This window comes from Lynx rufus, unplaced genomic scaffold, assembly GCF_022079265.1.
Source record: "Lynx rufus isolate CCGP_SWC_20201006 ecotype Redwood Valley unplaced genomic scaffold, mLynRuf1.p SCAF_19, whole genome shotgun sequence".
NCBI lineage: Eukaryota > Metazoa > Chordata > Mammalia > Carnivora > Felidae > Lynx > Lynx rufus.
The window spans coordinates 25809199-25819170 of NW_025814833.1; positions in this window are offsets into that span (position 1 = coordinate 25809199).

Below are 9972 nucleotides of genomic sequence, written 5' to 3' on the forward strand. Positions count from 1 at the left end.
ATCATGGATAAATGAATAGCATCCAAACTGTATACAAATGTGCTACAATTTTCAAAACCATTACCAAATCCCCAAGGGACAAAGGGTCAAAGAGTATCATCACGCTAGAAGAAATATATATAGTTATATATAGTTCCAACTAGGAGACAACCATTTGATACTTAATGTTGTTGCCAAAAATAATTTACAAAACCCTGTACTATACAGGCTCTAGAAGAACAGGCTCATTCAAGTTGCTGGTGCCATTGCAAAATGGGTCAAGAATCATAAAAAATGTCCTTGAACCAGGGAGCCCAATTTCAAAAGAAGAAAAGAGGGGGGGGGGAATCAGCCTTCATTTTAATATCAAAAGCCTTAAAACAACCTAAATATCCAATATTTCTTATATATTAATGCAGTGAAATTATTTGAACACTGTAGAAAAACAGAAAATTGTATAGGAAATAACATTAATAAAAGGTCAGAATGCAAAATTATATTTTCCCTTTGATTGCACCCATGAGTGTTCATAAGGATAATGGTCTGGAGAGCCCAAAGATTTGTAGCTATGTTTGTTTTTTTTTTTAAAGCTAATACCGGGGACATTTAAAAGCATTTTTTTTGTCACTGTGTCTAATAAAACACTACTAAATTGGAGACATTTATGTTTTGACGTGAGAATTAGACCCCTCAAATAACTACTTCTATTTCTCTCACCTTCTGCCATTTCTATGTTCCCCTGCATTCCTCAACAACTGTTCTTTTATTATCTACAAATATTTCTTCAGCCCTTTGTCTGTTTTGTCATTTCTCTCTCTTCCAGCTAGGTCTCTTTTTTCTCTTTCTTCATCCCCCTTACTCTACCTGTTTTCATTTTCTACTGAGCTCTTTTTGTGCTTCTGTTTTTGGAATGGTTAAAATATCGGACAGACACGTATTTGATTTATCTGCTTAAGAAAACACTGCTTTTTACTCCATTTAGAGGTGAATGAGCTGAATTCATTAAAGTTCTTTTTAAAAAGGCACCTGGATTGAATTGTCTTTTAATTATTTATGCATGGCCAAGGCCAAATCAAATGCTTCTGCGAGGTCCTAAACCATGTCAAGTGGAAAGCACTTCATATCCTAATTCTATTAGATTTGTCATCACAGAAAGAACAACGAACATAAATGTGAAAGATTCATATTCGCATGTACAGGAAACCCTGGCTATTCCAATTTTCAAGTTTTCAAATATCTAACTTTTAGTCATGCCAAAACATGCTCCAACCTCCATGCAACTTATTGATACAATAATTATGATCTCATTGTATTTTGCATTCACAATATTGTGAATGTAATATGGATAATGAACAGGTACCCTTAACGGTGGAACCTGAGAAGAAACTGAATGGTAATGAACCAATGGTGAGAATGGGCGAGAAGCTAAAAAGTATCTATTGGTACTATAGTGACCTTGGGTGAGTTATTTAATCTCTGTCAATTTCCTCATATATAAAATGCAGGTAATTCTAGAATCTTCCTTGTAGCACATATGGTGGGATTAAATATGCCAAGGTTTTGAAAGCATTTACAGCATCTAACACAGCGAGTACTCCATTAGTGAGAGAAGGTAAAGGGCACTGCAGATTTGGACACACAGTGTGCATATTGACTTAGGGGCAGGAATTCAGAGGGCATATCAGGGACAGAGAAGAGACTGGTGCATCCATAGTGTTACTGGAGGGTTAATTTGGCAAATCTTCCTTTCACTTTTAGAAAATAGGATTAGTCACATGTCAACTGTTATCAAACCTTCAGCCACCAGGTTTAGGCATTCCTTCCCATTTTGGAGTGGAGTGCAGAAGGGTTGGTTTTCAAGGCCGTTCCTTGTCAATCTGGTGCAACACAGAAAGGAAGAAGGTGGTATTAGCCCGAGAGTACCTGAGGCTGCTGTTAGCAAGACCAGAGTGCCAGAGCAGTGGCCTGCCTCTGCCCTGCTAAACGGGGCGGTATGGCTGCAATATCCTGGATGTGGGATGAGAGTGTGTGCCTCGCTGGGGAGTCTCTGTGAGCCAATGGTTATGTCTGGTCTATCTGCTGATGGTGTGTAGGAAGAGGGGACTTCAATCAGAGACACTGAGGGGTATAGAATCGTGATTAAGGGCACAGATCCTAGAGCCACACTGCCTGAGTTCACTTACTAGGAGTGTGACTTATGAGCAAGTTACTTGCCCTCTCTGTGCCCCGGTTCTTAGTTTGGAAAGGGATAATAATAATAAAACCCCTTACTTCATGGGGTCTGTGGTGACAATTAAATGAGACCACTGCCTACCAGATCATGAGAGCTGGCTGTTTTTATCCAGGTCCAAATGGCCCATTTCTCAGCTTCTCTTGCGATCTGGAGAATTTTCTTTCTGGGTCCAGGGAGGACGCATAAGGAAGATCATGCATTTTCTCTTTGGGCCAAACTTGGGTGGGTGGGACATAATAAAAGCCATAAGACAGTGGCTATGGCACCAGGGAGACTTTGTAAATGATCACAGAACCCAGAATGAAGCTCATCCTGAAAGCCTGGGTCGTGGGGGGCACTCTCTTCCTCTCTCGGCTGCAATGAGACCTGAAATTTTCTGCCATCATGCTTAATGTCTTCAAAAAACCCCTCTCAAAATGAACAAATTACCCAGGAAGAATAACACATTAACCTGCTAGCTGAATGAACACTTTAGCACAGATTACTTTTATCAGATTACTTAGCTTCTGGAAGCTGGACCCAAAAGCCAGCAGATGAGGGATGGGTAAATGGCACTGAGGAGAAGGAAGAGGGAAGGGAAATCTGGGGGAAGCCTGAGGGCTACTGAGGACTAAAGCTGAGCAAAGCCAGGGTCTCTATGGGCCTGTGGATGGAGCAGAAAATTCCCTTACCCCTACTGTCCTCCCTACACTCTTTATCCTGTTTCATTTTCTTTGTCTTTTCATGTACCATACATCATGTAGCGCCGGGCCAGGCACACAATCAACAGACATTTATGAAGTGCCTGCTGGGTAAATAAGTGCCTAGAGTACACAGAAGTCTCCCACTGCTTCATGAATGTGCTATCTTGACCACAAGTAGGTATGGCTCCATCACTACCGACCTGGAGAGGTTATGTTCTGAAGGTTGACCTGCTCCATAGGGTGAGGCAGGCACTTGAGGCTGGGGACAGAACATGTACTAAGTAAGTACTCAAAAAACAAGTGGAATATAGTGATGGGCAGTCAAGAATCAAAGCAAGAGTAGAAGATCCAAGGTGATCCATACCAAGAACCAGGAGAAAGCGGAGTGTGGAACAGAGAGGAAGTTCCGAAAAGCAGCAGCTCTTGATTGAGTGCCTTCTATGTGTCGGGCACTTTCGCTGACCTTTTCTTTTTCTTTTTCTTTTCTCTAATATTTATTTTTGAGAGAGAGAGAGGGTGGGGGAGGAACAGAGAGAGAGGGGATGGAAGACCTGAAGCAGGCGCTGGACTGATAGCAGTGAACCCAACTGTGGGGCTTGAACTCATAGACTGTGAAATCATGACCTGAGCTGAATCAGATGCTCAACTGACTGAGCGACCCAGGTGCCCCACACTGACCTTTTCTAATTTAGTGCTCACAATAGGGCCGAAAGGAATTACTGTCTCTATTTTTTCATAAATGAGAAAGCTGATCATCGGAAAAGCTGGGCAAATTGTAGCGTAACATAGCAGCTATGTATAGACTTGGATCTGAACTACCTAGGTTTGAATCCTGGCTCTGTCATTTATTAGCTGTGTGGTCTTGGGCAAGTTACTTAACCTCTCTGTTCCTCTGTTTCCTGTACAGTAAAAATGAGGATAATAGTGACTACATCATAGAATTATTATAGGGTTTAAATGAGTAAGTATTTACAAAGCCTTTAGAACAGTGTCTGCCACTATGGGATGTTTTATGAGTGTTTGTGAGGTAAACATAATAGACTTGCCCAAGGTTATGTGGCTAGAAAGAGGCAGACTTTGAGGCTAAGGCCAAATCCTTCAGTCTTAGCACAATTCCTAACCCATCTATGGGGGAGCCCCAATTTTCCTTCTCTTCAAGGACTGGTGGAGGTCTTCAGACCCCCAGGAAACTTTCTCTGCCCACTGCCTACTTTAAAAAAATGTTTATGTTTAATTTTTGAGACACAGACTGCAAACAGGGGAGGGGCAGTGAGAGATTGGGAGACACAGAATTTGAAGCAGGCTCCAGGCTCTGAGCTGTCGGCACAGAGCCCAGTGCAGGGCTTGAACCAACCAACTGTGAGATCATGACCTGAGCTGAAGTCAGATGTTTAACCAACTGAGCCACCCAGGCACCCCATGCTCACTGCCTACTTTAATTCAAAGCCTAATACCCAGTCACAGACTGCTTACCTGATGTTTTGCATTGTGTTCCTGCACATTACTTTTTGCACAAAAATAGCTTATACACCTCTTCTTAAGGACTTCACTTATTTTCATCCTCCAAAGTGCCTAGCAATTCTCTGTGTTTTGAATTGAAATCCTGCCCACAGCTCCTTTTTAAAATGTTTATTTATTTTGAGAGACAGCGCGAGCAAGCATGCACACAAACATGAACAGGGGAAGGGAGAGAGAGAGAGAGAGAGAGAAAGAGAGAGAGAGAGAATCCCAAGCAGGCTCCACACCATCAGCACAGAGCCTGATGCGCCATGAGATCATGAGATCATGACCTGAGCTGAAATTAAGAGTCAGATGCTCAACCAACTGAGTCACCCAGGTGCCCCCAACTGCCCACATCTCTTAAATGGACTGGTGGTCTTAAAACTTTTGAGTGGGACAAGTATACCACAGGTCATAATGGTTCCAAATGTAGAGCACTTTTTCCACATCTGTCTGTTCGTTTTCAGTTTTGGTTTCTCACTAATCAGTGGCTGAAAGAAATGATATTGTGTTTTTTTAACATTCTATATAAGGTTTTAGCATGTCTTTTCTCTAGATTTTTTTTAGATGATTCTCTAGGCTGTCATCGTTTGAAAGCATTTGCCGAAGCATAGTTAATAAGAGATACAGCCAGAGAGACAGAGAAGTGACATGGCAGCACCAAAGTTCCCGTAAAAATATAATTTTCTATGTTATCCCTTTCCAGGCATATGGCACTGAGTCACAAGAAATAATAGCCATGGAAAATGGCCAAATGCACACTGGTGCACTTGAGCTAAGTATAACAGGAGATGTGGAGTTATTTTTAAGATACAATCTATTTCTAAAGTGCTTTCTGAGCCTTAAATATGCTGTACAGTCATATCTCTGAAGGGAAAGGGAAATGTACCTGGGTTCTAAAAACACTTGCTGAGACAGTAAATGAATAAATATGCTCAGTTTCCCTGACCAGAGACCTTCATTCGAATTTGATGCAAGCCATAAATGAAATGACTTGGCTGATTATAAGTCAGTCCCCCATGAACATTTGTTTACATCTGAAAACCACTACCCGTAATTGCTGTCTCTGCTCAGGGGAGGCCCAGCTGGGATGACAAGAAGTGTTGCAAGGTTCTACCGAGGTGTGATCACCAGTTACGGCATGAAGCTGGCACTGCACGTCTGCACTCTGTCGGCCTTGGCAATTGGATCCACCAGTCTTCCTCCTTCACACAACTGAAATTAGCCAAAAAGAGAGCAGAAGTGTTGGGACGTGAAGTCCACTTTGCTCCTCAGACATAGTCTGTAATTACATGGCAGTTACCATGTTCTTTCAAAAAGTCAGTGATGATACATTTTCATTGTTAGGGAGAAGGACAGAGTTGGAGATAAGTCAGGATCAAGGACAATAGATAATGATTTCACAGAAAAGTGGAAATGGTCATTTTTTCTTAATCAGCTTTTTAAATTTTACCTTTTATTATCATGAAAGCAATATAAGTTTGTTTTCTTAAAATTACTGAGTTATGATTGACCTAAAAAGCTGTACATATTTAATGTACACAACTTAGCAAATTTTAAGTATACAGGCACTACACTGTATAGTGGATCTCCAAAACTTATTAATCTTGCAAAACTGAAACTTTGTACGCTTTAACCATCACCTCCCCATTTCTTTCTCCCCCTATTTCCTCTTAAAAACCACCATTCTACTCTTTGCTTCAATGAGTTTGACTATTTTCAATTCCTCATACAGGTGGTATCACATACTGTTTGTCTTTCTGTGCCTGGCTTATTTTACTCAAGCATAATGCCTCCAGGTTCATTCATCGTGTTGCAGGTGACAGTATTACCATCTTTTTAAAGGCCGAATAATATTCCATTGAATGTATACACCGCATTTTCTTTATCCATTCATCCATAGATGGACATTTAGATTGTTTCCATGTCTTGGCTATTGTGAATAATGCTGCACTGAACATGGGGGTGCATGTATTTCTTTGAGATGCTAGTTTTTTTTCCTTTGGATCTATACCCAGAAATGAGATTGTTAGATCATATGGTAGTTCTATTTTTAATTTTTTGAGGAAGCTCCATGCTGCTTTCCATGATGTCTGTACCAATTTACATTACCACCAACAGTGTACAAGGATTCCCTTTTATCCCATCCTCATCAACACTTGCTATCTTTTGTTATTGTTTTTAATAATAGCACACCCCAAAAGGTGGAAGTTTTGACTTTCATTACCCTGATGATTGGTAATTTCGAGTACCTCTTCATATTTCTGTTGGCTATCTGAATTGCCTTCTTTAGAAAAATGTCTGTTCAGGTTTTGACCATTTTTCAGTTAGTTTATTTGTTTGTTTGTTTGATGTTGAGTTGTATGAATTGCTCGTGTACTTTCGGTATTAACTTCTTATCAGACATATGGTTTGCAAATATTTTCTCCCATTCCATATATTGCCTTTCATTTTATTGATTGTTTCTTTTGCTGTGCAGAAGCTTTTTAATTTGATGCAATCCCAGTTGTTTATATTTGCTTTTTTACTTTTGGTGTCATATCCAAAAATCATCACCAAGACCAATGCCAAGGAACTTTCTCCTTTTGTTTGCTTCTAGGGATTTTATAGTTTCAGGTCTTCAGTTGAAATCTTTAATTCATTTTCAGTTGCTTTTAGTGTATGGTATTAGATAAGGACAAATTTTATTCTTTTGCATGCGGATATCTAGTTTTCCCAGCAAACATTTATTGAAGAAACTATCCTTTCCCCATTGTGTACTCTTGGCTACTTGTTGAAAATTAGTTAACCATATATGTGGGGTTTACTTCTGGGCTCTCTATTCTGTTCTACTAGTCCGTGTGTCTGTTTTTAATGCTAGTGCCATATTGTTTTGATTACTGTAGCTTTGAAACATAATTTAAAACCAGGAAATGTGATGCCTCTGGCTTTGTTCCTCTTGCTCAAGATTGCTTTGGCTACTGAGGAACTTTTGTGCTTCTGTACAAATTTTAGGATTATTTTTTCTATTTCTGTGAAAAATGCCATTGGAATTTTGATAAGGATTGCATTGAATCTATAGAATGCTTTGGGTAGTATGGACATTTTAACAATATTAATTCATCCATTCCTTGAGCTGGGAATATCTTTCCATTTATTATGTCTATTTTAATTTCTTTCAACAATGTTTTATCATTTTAAGTGTACAGTTCTTTTACCTCCTTGGTTAAATTTATTCTTAAATATTTTATTGTTTTGGTGCTAGTGCAAATGGTATTGTTTTCCTTATTTTTTAGGTACTTTATTGTTAGTGAGTATATAGAAATTCAACTGATTTTTGTGCATTGACTTTGTATCCTGCAATTTTACTGAATTCATTAATTAGTTCTAATAGTTTTTTGGCGGAGTCTTGATGGTTTTCTAAATATAAAATCGTATCTACAAACAGAGACCATTTTACTTCTTCCTTTCCAATTCAGATGCCTTTTATTTCTTTTTTTTCCCCCTAATGGCTCTGGCTAGGACTTCTAATATGATGTTGAGAGCGAGCATCCTTATGTTGTTCCTGATCTTAGGGGAAAAAAGCTTTTACCTTTTCACCATTGAGATTGATGTTAGAGAGCTGAGAGTTAACTCTCATTGTTGAGAGGTTTTTTTAATCATGAAAGGGTGTTGAGTTTTGTCAAATGCTTTTTCTGCATCTTTTGAAATAATCATATGATTTTTATCCTTTATTCTGGTAATGCAGTGTATCACACTGATTGATTTCTGGATTTGAAGCATCCTAAGAATAAATCCAACTTGATCATAATGTATAATCCTTTTAATATATTGTTGAATTTGGCTTGCTTGTATTCTGTTGAGGATTTTTCCATCTATGTTTATTAAGGATATTGGTCTGAAATTTCATATTCTTGTAGTATGTTATCTAGCTTTGGTATCAGGGTAATGATGGCCTCGTAAAATCAGTTTGGAAGTGTTTTTCCCTCCTCTTTATTTTTTGGGAAAAGTCGGGGAAGCATTGGTATTAATTTTTCTTTAAGTGTTTGGTAGAATTCACCAGCGAAGCCATCTGGTCCTGGGATTTTCTTTGTTGGAAGGTTTTTGATTACTGATTCAGTCTTTGTACTTTTTATGTTATTGGTGTGTTCAGATTTTCTTTCTTCTGGTTCAGTCTTGGTAGGTTGTATGTTTCTAGAAATGTTTCCATTTCTTCTAGATTGTTCACTTCATCGGCATGTATTGTTCTTAGTAGTCTGTTATGATCCTTTGTGTTTCTGTGTCTCTTTTTGCATTTATAATTTTATTTGAGTCTTCTCTCTTTTATTCTTAGTTTGGCTAAAAATTTGACAATTTTGCTTATCTTTTGAAAAAAATAACTCTTAGTTTCACTGATCTTTTCTATCATTTTTATTTTTTAAGTAACTTATTTTACCTTATTTTTTTCATGTTTATTATTTTTTTTTTAAAAAAAATTTTTTTTTTCAACGTTTATTTATTTTTGGGACAGAGAGAGACAGAGCATGAACGGGGGAGGGGCAGAGAGAGAGGGAGACACAGAATGGGAAACAGGCTCCAGGCTCTGAGCCATCAGCCCAGAGCCCGACGCGGGGCTCGAACTCACGGACCGCGAGATCGTGACCTGGCTGAAGTCGGACGCCCAACCGACCGCGCCACCCAGGCGCCCCTCATGTTTATTATTTTTGAGAGACAGAGACAGAGTGCGAGCTGGGGAGGGTCAGAGAGAGAGGGAGACACACAATCGGAAGCAGGCTCCAGGCTCTGGGCTGTCAGCACAGAGCCCAACCCGGGGCTCGAACTCACGAGCTGTGAGATCATGACCTGAGCCAAAGTCAGAGGCTTCACAGACTGAGCCACCCAGGTGCCCCATTTTTCTGATTTCCACTTCATTTATTTCTCCTCTAAAATTTTTATTTCCTTCCTAATGCTAACGTTGGGCTCAATTTGTTCTTTTTCTAGTTCCTTGGGATGTGAAGTTAGGTTGCCTATTTGAGATCTTTCTTCTTTCTTAATATAGGTGTTTATCGATATTAACTTCCCTCTTGGAGCTGCTTTTGCCGCATTCCAGAAGTTTGGGTATACTGTGTTTACATTTTCATTTGTCTCATGATGTTTCTTTAATTTCCTTTTTGATTTCTTCTTTGACCTTTTTGTTGTTCAAAAGTGGGTTGCTTAATTTCCACATGCTTTTGAATCTAACCATTTTTATTGGGAAAAATTAGTCTATTCTATTTCAGTAATTATGGGAGATAAACATGTAACTGCTTCTTTCCTTTATTAACAAATTTGCATTTTAAATAAGCTTGTTTAGGGGTTCCTGGGTGGCTCAGTCACTTGAGTGTCTGATTCTTGATTTTGACTCAGGTCCTGATCCCAGTGTTGTGGGATCAAGCCCCATGTTGGGCTCCACACTGAGCATGGAGTCTGCTTAAGATTCAATCTCTCTCCTTTTCTCCCTCTCTCTCTCCCTCTCTCCCTCCCCCTCTGCCTCTCTCCTTGGCTCATATGCACTCTCTCTCTAAAATAATTTAAAAAATAAATAGTCGGACGCTTAACCGACTGAGCCACCCAGGCGCC